The sequence below is a fragment of the Protopterus annectens genome, chromosome 10.part0 (genome assembly GCF_019279795.1).
Source record: "Protopterus annectens isolate FY-2018-M chromosome 10.part0, PAN1.0, whole genome shotgun sequence".
Classification (NCBI taxonomy): Eukaryota; Metazoa; Chordata; order Ceratodontiformes; family Protopteridae; genus Protopterus; species Protopterus annectens.
The window spans coordinates 134,719,641-134,732,069 of record NC_056744.1 but is presented as its reverse complement, the minus strand read 5'-3'; the positions used below and the strand labels follow the sequence as shown (position 1 = coordinate 134,732,069).

At 36.1% G+C, this 12,429-nt stretch overlaps 1 long non-coding RNA gene across 2 annotated transcripts in view; it reads left to right on the top strand.

Annotated features, from left to right (window-relative positions):
• The first annotated feature begins 3,225 nt into the window (after positions 1 to 3,225).
• Positions 3,226 to 12,429, top strand: part of LOC122813003 — a 634,940-nt gene continuing 625,736 nt past the window's right edge. Inside the window, exons 1-2 of one of the 2 annotated variants that reach the window (XR_006366621.1) lie at positions 3,226 to 3,465; positions 11,995 to 12,071. This is a non-coding gene — a long non-coding RNA (uncharacterized LOC122813003). The remainder of the gene's footprint in view (positions 3,466 to 11,994; positions 12,072 to 12,429) is intronic. The other variant, XR_006366620.1, reaches the window with a different exon arrangement.

Here is a 12,429-nt window from a genome sequence, read left to right as displayed (position 1 = left end):
CCTGGGTAACCTCAGAATAGAAGTGAGATGGTTTGGGGGTGCAGTGGAACTTACTCCCTGCAAAAACATCGACATTGGCATGTCTGTTTGCTTTGCATTATTTTGAACAATTCTGTATTTCTTTTTTCTTCTCTATGTTTTCATTCTTGAAGATACCATTTTTGTTAAGTTGCCATGTGCCTACAAACTGCTGTACCCTGAGGTTACTACATCAAGGAAATAGCCCTTTCGTCATGTTGCAGTGAACTGTGAATTGATTATACTAAAGTTGTCTAGGGGATGGCAGGGAGACTTCCCAAGATGGTGGTTTAGAGTGCTTTGCTCCCCCTCTCAGGGTTATTTTCATTCAGTTAAGTATCACTTAAGCATTTTTTATTGAAACATATAACTGTTTGTCAGTCATTTGACCACAAAACTGATTAAACAGATAAACTCTGGGTGATAACATACTTGTATTCTGGTTCTCATATGTTGCTATTGAAACTACAGAAAAGAGCCTGAACATCTCCTAGACAGCAAAAATAAATGAGCAGCATCATAAAAGAAGAAATATGAGAAACATGCATTAGACTGTACCTCAGAAAACATTTTAAGTACATACTATAAAGAATTGAGACTTGGCTCAGTATATTAATCACTCGCCACCGATTTGTAGGTGGGTATTTACTGTTCCTTTTATTTTATTTATTTATTTTACATTTTATTTTATTTTACATTTGTTGACCGGGCTAGTCTAGCTGGACATGTATCCGTTTTCAGTAGAGGCCCGGGGAGAAAAGCTCCAGTACAGGCAATAAACAATGATTTGGCAAATAAAGCATTAATATGAGTAAACAATACAAGGTAAAAAAGAAAAATCAATTTCAACACAAAAGAAATACTAAAAATAGGAGATAAACTTATAATATATACTACTGTATTAGACTTATACATATCCACTTTCACTTAGAAGCAATACATGAAAGTCAGCATTTTAAAAATATGAAGTTTTTGATTCATTTGGGCCTTTCCTGAAAAAATCTGGAGCCTTTCCCAGGAACATGGCCTAACTTGTTGGCAAACACTAGACAAATGTAATGATTTCAAAATTTCCTTATCAGCAAGTCTTTTAACATCAGAGTTTATCAGCAGTGATTCATATGTACACTGCAACTTCTTATGTTTCCCATTTCTGAAAATACTTAGCAATACTTATCTGCTGGTCTGAAAGTAGACACAAAGTAACATGATGTACCATTTAAAATTGGACAAATATACGAGTATAGCTTATTTCTTTTGACCGCAACAAAAAGTCAGTCTTGTCTTAAACTGAATCATCAGAGGAATTAAATTAATTTATTATGACTATACTTTAAATTTTGTTACAGATTTGCCCAACCCTCAAGTAATTGTCTGAAAAAGATATTTAAGGCACTAAAGCCCAGGAAATCAGAAATGATAATGTCATTGATTTTAATTATATTAGTCTCAAACTTGAGTGTGGAATAACAGTATGGAAACCTTATGAGTAAACTGGAAATAGTACATTGGAAATATCCATGGATCTGTGGATGTGAACATTCAAGTTATTATGAAAGACTAAAATATCTGAACTTGTACAGTGTCTCATATAGATATTTAAGAGGAGACCTTTTTCATGTATATAGGGTGTTTAGAAACAACTACCTCTGGGAATGCTTGGGGTTATCAAAAATGAGTAGATCATCATCAGACAACCTATGTAGAAGAGTCTATAGGAATGAGAAGTGCACTAATTGGCCTCTGAGAGAGCAGCTGATACATGAAATAGACCAACAAATTACATTAAAGCAAGAACTTGTTTAGATATTTTCAAGAACAGCCTGGACACTTATAGGAGCAACTATTTTGGTATATTGGCAGGATAGAAGGGCATTATTGTCCATGCTGGAAATATTTGTATGTATTTATGTATGTACAGAATCTTCTAGCATGAATCTGAGCCTTGCATTTGAAAAAAGATGTTATTATTGGGATAAGTAGCAATAAATTTCAGTCATCTGTAAGCTGATCTTACTTGAAAAGGTAAAGACAACTGCTACATTTAAAACATGGTCACCTGCGATCTGACATACACAGTGAAATCCTTATCAGAATTTTTAAACAATGGTTTAGTTTAGAAAAACTTTGTATTGGCCTGGGGAATGCACAGGCTTATATCATACTAGACAGCTCCAGTGTTTTGCCAGAAATTTGGTAACATGTTTGCACCTTTGCTAGCTGTAGACATTGCACTGTTTACTTTGCTAACAAATAAATAAAACTGCATACATACTAGCAAATCAGTAACCTAAACTGTTGTAATAGTGACAAGCTGCAATCAACAAAAGCCAGCTCAAATACTGGCCAGTTCTAGTCTTCTGACTGCTGTCTGTGTATGTTATGCATTATAAACTATAGAATTCTAGCACTTGGTTTTCTTTTCGCATAATAAAATGATGATTTTGCAGTTTGCATACATACATGCATGTATAAAATTAACCTAGAGAAGAAGACTATGAGACAGCCTGTCTTCTGAATATTTGTGTCATTGTGGTTTCTTTGGCCAGGCAGAATAACTGCTAAACTAAATGAAGACATGCATGGTTTCACACAGCACCACATATTTGCTACTACAGTTATAAGAGTAAGAAAATGTTTGACAATTTCTGAAGGTAAAGATAACTTGTTTTTCTGCTCATTGTCTCCATTAAATACAATAAGCAATTTCTTTATACCTGACTTCACTGACGTTTTAATTGCTACAATCTTTTCTTGTCTTTTTTCCCATTGAAGTGCTTCCGTTAAATACACTAAATAGTTCATTCACACTTGAGTGCCCTCATCATTCTTTTAATTGCTTATGATTACTGCTGTGAGGGTAACTGTATAATTTTGTTGTTGACAATATAACTGATTTGGTATTTTAGCCATTTTGACTTAGAATTCCTCAGTCCTTGGTACTGGTGATTGATAAATTACTAAACCAATGTAGTAGATCATTTGCTTGCAGGATACTTATGATCATTATGGGCTGAAAGTTGTTGAAGTCATGTGCCTTAGAAATGTAAGCTTTTAGAGTATTTAAGAATGAAAAGGTTTAAGCTTAATCCAAATCTGAATTCATTGCCAGCCTTAGGCATAGGTGAACTAGGAAGCCGGTTTGGGTGCAGCCCAGCTAGATGAGCCTTTCTGATTGTGTTTATTTATTTATTCATTTTTCTTTACTAAGAAAAATAAATACAGTCGGAAAGGTGCCTCGAGCTGAAGGGCACCCTTTAGGGGTGGTGTGGTTTTCCTGGTAGTTGCCATGTGACAGAAAGGATTAAAAAAAAGTTCACAAGTTAATTTGATCAATCAACTGAGCTTTTTACTCCTTGCCATCAAACAGCAACTATTTCAAAGCCGACATTAATTAAAAAGTCAACTGATTGTTGGGTTATCAGTAGCAGCCAACTACAGTGTAAGGTAAGGCAACCAGATAAAAATGTAAATATTTCTTCCCAGCTCTTCCTGTAATTACTGACAAACATTACAGTCCGTCAATAATGCTAGACATAGAGTTTCTTACTGTGTATTGTTCAGAAAATGCATGCTAATACAAAGTTTGTTGTCAATCAATAATGACAGACATTAGAACTCCATGCTTCCATTTTGTTCAGAAACTGCATACTGATACAAAATCTGTTGTTCTAGTAACTTTTTAAATTAGATAAATTGGGCACATACACAAGTCTTTTTTTTTACTGAAATGATTTTTATTTTTATAAAAATAACACAATAATTTAATACATTCATAATATTCAATAACTATTTACAGTATTTACATTCAGCCTGACAAAAATGATTCAGATAAAAAACATTTCTAGTTAAATAATAAGTTAATATATAAACTATGATAGGAAGAGTTTGGTTCCATCTGTAGGGAATCAATCAAATTCAGAACTTTCCTCCATGGACTATTAACCAATGGCTTAGGAAAAGTTCTTAACTCTTTAGTTCTTTTCTCCATTAGTATACATTTCTTCAGTGATGATAGGAATTCCTCCATTGTGGGTGCTACATTTGAGTTCTATCTTCTAGTTATGCATTTTCTGGCTATTGCTAACCTTGCCACAACAAATACAGGTCATCTTTCTTCATATTATTACTATTAACAACATTCAATAAAATTAAAGGCTTTGTCAAAACAAATATATCAGTATAGATAGCTTGAAGATATTTGTTAATCTCATTCCAATATGGTTTAATATTAGTACAGTCATAAAAAAATATGAGACCAGTCAGCATTAGTGGACAGATGACATATCCAACATAACTTCCTGTTTGAAGGGTTCATTTTTGAGAGTTTCTCAAGTGTGAAAAAGGGTCTGTGTAGAAATTTCCAATGAAAACTCCACCAGAATTGTGAGTAAGAAGTTAGTTTAACTGAAAATAAAATGTTTGTTTTATCTTCCATTCATAATGATACTTGAAACCCTTTAATTGGGTATTGCCAGTAAGAATCTTTAGGAGCTGTCTTAAATACAATTAAAGTGTTATATAGATATGATAATTCATTCTTAACATTGATATTATTATATAGAATTCCAAAAATCCAGTTTATAATTTTTGGTACGGTTTTGAAGGATGAGATATGTATTATTCTATACAGATCCTTAGTGTATGCTGTGACACTCTGAAGAACCAACCAGTCATTAGGGGATAGGCCATAGGTTGACAATATACTTTGTGTGTTCAAAGCTTGTTGATTTTCAATACATTGCAACCAACAAAATAGGTTATTATTTTCCCATAAACCAAAAATTTCTCGTTGTGTTTTATCAGGGAAATCCCTTATAGTAAATGGTATTAAAAATCTATGCCACATTTTTATATCTAAATTTGTATTAATAAATTTTCTAAACACATCAAAAATATTGTTTATTAGTGTTAGTTAATTTTGTTGTACTATACTGTAAATTTAAACTTAAATAGTGCCATATCTTGTTATCTTTGTCAGTTACCAAAGCATTCTTTGATAAATAATTTTCATTCATTAGTATAATGGAGTGTAACTGTTTCAAATTGGAAGAGTATCTAGGATTTATCCAATTCATCACTATTTTAATTATAGATGCCTTTATATAAGTTTCAATTTCTTGGAATTTTAACCCCCCTTTTTCCCATTTTCTGATATGATGAGAATATGCCACTCTATTTCTTTTGGGAAATTTCATCAGAGTTGAAGTGATTTCTTTAAAGATTTTCTTTCCTGGTGGAAGTATAAGGGCTTGTGCTATATATAATATTTTAGGTAACAAAACCATTTTTATCAGTTGTAACCTATCATCAAGTGTTATAAACATATTATTCCATTTGCATATTAATGTCTTGATTAAGTCTATGGCTTTAGCATAGTTAAGCTGTAAGGTTTCCTCTATATTCTTGCCTAGGACTCTTCCTAAATAGTCTAGAGTTGAAACTTGGTTTCCAATAATATGATTAACTGGAACCTGTGTGTTCTTTTTTTATTTAATAATAAATATTTTGACTTAGATTTGTTGAAGGAGAGTCCTGAGATTTTTTGGAAATTTGTTGTTACTATATCCACTTCACCTAACACTTCCTTAGAGTTGAGTAAGGTAAGACATCATCAGCAAACATCATTACTTTAGAAATATATTGGTCATATATATTTATACCTCTTATCTTTGGGTTATTACGTATTAAAATGGCAAGTATTTCTATGGCCAGAGGAAATAGCATAGGGGACATGGGACATCCTTGTCTAGTACCTCTAGTGATTTGGATTGCTTTGAAAGTAAAGGGACCTAATTTGACATATGCTAGATTATTTTCATAGATTTTCTTTATCATTGTTATACAAAAGGTGGGAAAATCAAATAACTGTAAGACTTTAAATAAATAACCCCAATTTAAGGAGTCAAAGGCCTTTGAATATTTAGACTTATTATCAGTACTTCATGGTTTCCTCTATTGAGGTAATCTATCAGAGTTAATACTCTTTTAATATTATCCTGTGTATGCCTGTTATGTATGAAACCAGTTTGGTCTTCATTAATTATTTTAGATATGGGTATTTTTAATCTATTGACCATAATTAACATAAATAGTTTATAATCGTTATTCAACAAAGAAATTGGTCTATATGAGTTGCAATGATTAGGGTCCTTATTCTCTTTTAATATAGGGTAAATTAGAGAATATCTCCAAGAAGGAGGAATATTTGCTAATGTTTGAACTTCAAGAAAGGTTTTATGTAGGAGTGAGATTATAGAAGAAGGGAACAATCTATAAATTTTGATAATTAAGCCATCTATTCCAGGTGTTCATAGGTTCATAGGTAGGTACTAGGTTATCGGCCCAAGGGCCTATGTAAGCCTAGCCAACAAGGTTCCCTGGCTTATGCCACCCAAGAAAGTTATTTTCCTCTGCCACTGTCAAGCAGAGACACAGAAGTGATCCCTGGGGTGTATTTCCTATTTCCCATAAGATTTTTCTTGAAGAGTGCTAATGAAGAACTTTGCTTGACATAGATGGGTAGCCTGTTCCAGAGTATGGGAAGTCTCTGGGACAGGAATCTATCCCTCCAGCATGTCCTGTTTATTGTGGTGACAAGGTTTAGGTCCCTAGAGTGTGTAGCTCAAAGGGATTGGGATTTCTTTAGGTGTAGCATGTCCAACAGCTCTGGGTTTGACATAGCTTTATATGTTAGGCAGAGATCACCTCGGAGTAGGTGATATGATATGGAGTAAATCTGGAGTTTTTTGAGGCGGTCAGTGTAGGGCATTTGCTTGAGCCCAGTAATCCTCTTTGTGAGGTACTTCTGTGGTCTTTCCAGCTGCTGCAGATGTCTTGTGAGGTACATTCCAAAAGGGGCATTGTACTCTATAATGGGTCTAATGAGTGTCGAGTAGAGGGGAACAATGACCTCTTTTTTCCTGGATGAGAACCCTTCCATGATGAGGTGTGCCACATAGAAGGACTTCCTGACTACTGTGGTGATGTGACTATCAAAGGAGAGACTACTGTCCACCTGAGTCCCAAGGTCTCTTATCATGCATTCAGTGTTAAGTAGATTGCTGCCTATGTGGTAGTTCATGGGTACAGAGATTTTACCAAAGGGGGTGACACTGCACTTTTTGAAATTCAGCTTGAGGCCATGGCTCTGACACCAGGCATCTGTCTCAGCAAGGCCCTTCTGTAGGATGTCCACATAATTTAGGGACTTGACTATGGCTCCTAGTTTGCAGTCATCTGCGAACTTCGTTAGCCAGAGGCCTTCTGTGTTAGCCTGTACTTAGATACCAAATTACCAAACAAGTGTTTTATTAGACTTACTTCCTTTAATCCCATCTATAATTTCATTTTGAGAAATAGTTTCTTGTAGATCTAACTTACGTTCCTCAGGAATTCTTGTTATGTTGGGAACTATATTCTCTAACTTCTCACATTCATTTGTACTTATTTTATCTTTATGATGCTCTGCCTAATGATAATTAAAAGCCTCCAGAATGTCCCCTATATCTGAGACTTTTTCCTTTTCCCTTCATGAAAGATACTATCAATGTTATTAATTTTTGATTGTATCTTAACTTTCATAGATAGGTTATGAAGATGCTTAGTAGAGGTAGCATGAGAATTTAATTTCAGTTTTTCCATAGCTAAATTAGTTTAATGGGATAATATTTCATTGTATTTCTTATTTGCTTCTTCAAATTTAATCAAAATGCAATTAGGTTTATAATGACTATTCTGCAAGGGTTTTGGAACAGAGGAAAAAAGCATGGCCATTAATAAAAGTGTCAAAGCAGAATAACATCAAAACTCAGCTTGTCTTTCCAGCTAGAATAAAAATTCTATATCAGAATGAAATGAGATAATTTAATGCCCTAGAGGAAGCCACTGCCTTTATTAAAAACAGTAACATTATTTCCTTACCTGAAGATATGGAATGGGCATCTGCATCTCAGAAGAGAGTTACTGACAAATCTTCTTGAACTGATGTTAAAAAGAAAAAACAAAAAACTGAGTCAAAGATTGCTGTTCCCACTAAATCTCTCAAAGCATCTACTGCAACTGGACTTTAATTTGTTTTATACTTGCTAAATCTTCAAGTAAGGTATGTCATGACAATATTTTTCTTATTGCTTTTCTTTTTCTTTTTGCTTTTTCATTTCTATACTTTTTTGTTCATATACAAATTAAACATTTAGGCTTTTAGTATATTAGTATAATATTACTGGTTTATTGAGTGATACAATTGAACAGTAAGCTACCTTTGCTTTTATGACCTTAAAGGAAGACCACACCCACAGACTCAAAAAACATGTTTATTTAATCATGGTTTGGTGTTTCCTACATTTTAACACCACTCTGGGACTATTTAGAGCTTTTTAGATATTTGTATATGCAATTTCTGACTCTGACAACATGGAGTCTGGCATCTTGAAATAATTATGATTGTTTAGTCTGCCTCTAAGTATCCCAGAATGCATTATTTGTCTCCAAAAAATTGCATCATGTCTGACACTTTTTCCCTAAAGCTCCTGTCAGTGCACTGATTTTACAAGCATTCACTGCTGTGTTACAGTCCATACTTTTGGTTAAAATGTTATCCTTTTTCAATGACTACTTCAAACACAAGCAGTGCAAATGCTACAGAACAGAACTGAAAAGTGCATTTTGTTGCTTTTTATTCTTAGAAATGCTAACTTGATTTCTTTTGTGAAGGCTGAAATCTAGTTTTTCAAGGTATCTCCCCTCCCCCTTCACACCTACCTTCCCTAGCTGTGAAAGAGCTAAGGGTAATTTGACCCATTATCTGCATGTGATTGACAACACCAGACTAATGTACTGTTTTCTTGTCAGCCTTTCCTTCCTTACAGTGGGAGACTTTTTTTGTTGCACTCATCCTGTCAAATTTAGAACCAAGCTCCGTAGCACTGGGAATATTCACTGCTTTGCAAAGCATCAAACTCCCACTTATTTTTCCTTCCTGTTTGGTTAAATAGCTAACAAATGATACACTATCAACACACACACACACACACACACACACACACACACACAAACACACTTGCCCCTAGCTTGCATTCACACACATACATGCACACACACACACACACACACACACACACACACACACACACACAAACACACTTGCCCCTAGCTTGCATTCACACACATACATACACACACACACACACACATACATGCACACACACACACGCACACACACACACACACACACACACACACACACACACACACACACTCTTGCCCCTTGCTTGCATTCATACACACACACACACACACACACACACACACACACACACACACAAATGCAAACATACACACACACACACACACACACACACACACACACACACACAACCACACTTGCCCCTTGCTTGCATTCACACACACACACACACACACACACACACACACACACACACACACACACACACACACACACACACACACACACACACACACTTGCTTGCATTCACACACACACACACACACACACACACACACACACACACACACACACACACACTCTGCCCTTGCTTTCACACACACACACACACACACACTCCCCCTTGCTTGCTATCACACACATGCACACACACACACACACACACACACACACACACACACACAGCCTTGCTTACACACACACACACACACACACACACACACACACACACACACACACACACACACACACACACTCTTGATCCTTGCTTGCATTCACACACACACACACACACACACACACACACACACACACACACACACACACACACACACACACACACTTGCCCCTTGCTTGCATACACACACACACACACACACACACACACACACACACACACACACACTTGCCCCTTTCTTGCATTCACACACACACACACACACACACACACACACACACACACACACACACACACACACACACACTTGCCCCTTTGCTCTACAAAGATGTAAACTTTGATTCAATCCCAGCTATTGCCATGCATGCATGCCCAGCAAAGACGGCTATGTAGCACTTGCCATTAAAGTTTGATAGAGAGATTTATCATAAAATGATTGCTGGCTTCAAAAATGCAGCCTCCCAATTCCCCAAACTGACAACTCCTTCAAAAGATTTCACATAAATCTGTTATAGACAATCAACAGAAGTGAGACTTTTGTTCACCCTTATAGTGTGTAGGGGGCTGGGCAAGGCAGCTCTGACATCACAATGTGGGAGGTCCACTGGCTTTTCTACAGAGCATGCAAATCAGGCAGTGCTTACATCACTTTGGGGGAGGAAACATCTCTGCAACTACAGCAAGAGCTCTGGCAGATGTGACATTATCATTTAAGAGCCAGCTAGAGGATTTTCAACTTGGTTTTCATAGTGAAAGTAAAACAGTACAGGAAGGTAGCAAGCCTAAGGGGTAAAACATTTAAGTGGATTACCTTTTATAGCTGTAGTTCTGATTTTTTTGTGGCTATATCATCTTACAGGGACTAAAAGAGACAGCAGGTTGAGCAATCTGCTTGAATATCCCACTGTTGTCCTTTAAGATGACATGCTTTATTTCAAATAATATATAGCCCTTTTTGCTGCTACATGTTCTTCTGAGTTATTACACAGGCGTAGTCACTGCTTAGATTAATTTATCAAAACTGTTTTGGTACATGGGATAACAGAGCATATTTATGATTTAGTATATATTAACTATTTTTTTTAATATTTACAACTTCTGATTGTTTCAGAATATATATTGGTACCTGTGTGAACAAAAAGCTGTCTGCCAGCATTTGACATAAATTGGGTCTCGCTGACAGTTATATGCTTGTATGTTTTATGGCACAAGGTTTTTAAATGGTTACAAGTTATGTTTCCTGTAGAATTTAATGTTAAAGTACTGTTTTCTCTCTCATTGGCATTGGATTTTATTTTACTGTTTGGAAGAATCTGACAGTTAAACTTTGTATTTGTTACCGTAAATTAGCAGACTTTGTGATACAGTTAAAGTGAGGTCAGGAAACTGTACCGTGTAGCGTGCTGGGTGGGAAAATGTTAGTTTGAAATTTAAGAAGTGAAGCTTTTTTACTTAGCTCGTGACATCATGCATTCTATGCATGCAGATCAGATTACATTACATCTAATGTGTATATGCAAGCCTAATTGTGAATGTCAAGTCTTCTTCTTTCGGCTTTTCCCGATTAGGGGTCACCACAGCGGATCACCTGTCTGCTCATGATTGGCAGTGGAGTTTTAAGGTGTTGAGTTGCCAGCCCGGCACCCAAACTTCCACAGAAGACATACACATGCACACACTCACACCTAGGGCCAATTTAGAGTGTCCAATCCACCTACACAGTGGCGGCTCATGCCATTGGACTGCGGGACTGCAGCCCTCCCAGCAAAAAAAGATTCATGAATAAAAAAATAAAATGTATAAAAATTTATAACCAAAAATATTTTGTTTGTTGACCTACTCGCAAAGTCCCGGAACTTGAACTGCGCATGGTCATCGAGTTCTGGGTTTTTATTTATTTATTTATTTATTTATTTAAAGTAGAGTCCATTTCTGCAATTCTAGACTGCTTTATAGGCAGTCCGGATATGAGAAAAGGCATCAGTGTGATGCCCAGACATCTATGGGATTTTTAACCGCACAGTAAGAAGAAAGGGGTTCGGACTGTCATGTCCGCAGTCACGAACGTGATATGGATGGCAGGAGTGCTACTGATTGGTTCTCGCTCTCTTCTCAAAAAAGAGAACAAGAAACAATCAGTAGTAGTCTGTAGCACAGTACTACTTAAGTTGGATTTCTTGTGCTACTACTGCTAGTGCTATGATCCTATGGATTATCGTTGGTGAAAGTAGTTGACTAACTTAACTACTTGAAGTTCCTTCCTTATCTTTGTTCTTTTTTTTTTTTGGTTTGCTTGTTCTGCCCTTTGCCTTGCTGCTGGCTTGAGTCACAGAGAAGAAGAGGAAGAAAGAAGATGGACACTCGGCTCGGACAGTCACTTTTTACAGAAGTAAAAGTTATTAAATTGAGGTAGGTGCCGAACTCGGCTCTGTGTACAGATGCAATGTAATTTTTTTGACAGTACTCGAATGCGGCAGCAGTATAACTAAATCTGCACTATCTAGATCAGATGATGTCAGCACTCACAGTAAAAGTAAAATATTGTATTGCTGATTTGCCATGTGGTCAGGACAGAATCAGATTAACTGTGTAGTTAGAGCCTAAATGACCTATGTGTCCTGTTAGTGTGGCTCTAAAAATAAAACTAAAAGTCCCCAGATCAACACTGCTGAGCTGTTGGCTTGTCTTCACATGGAGATTTTTTCTCATGCTGTTTAGGTCAGACCTTCACATGGAGATTACTTCTGATGCTGTTTAGGTTATTATG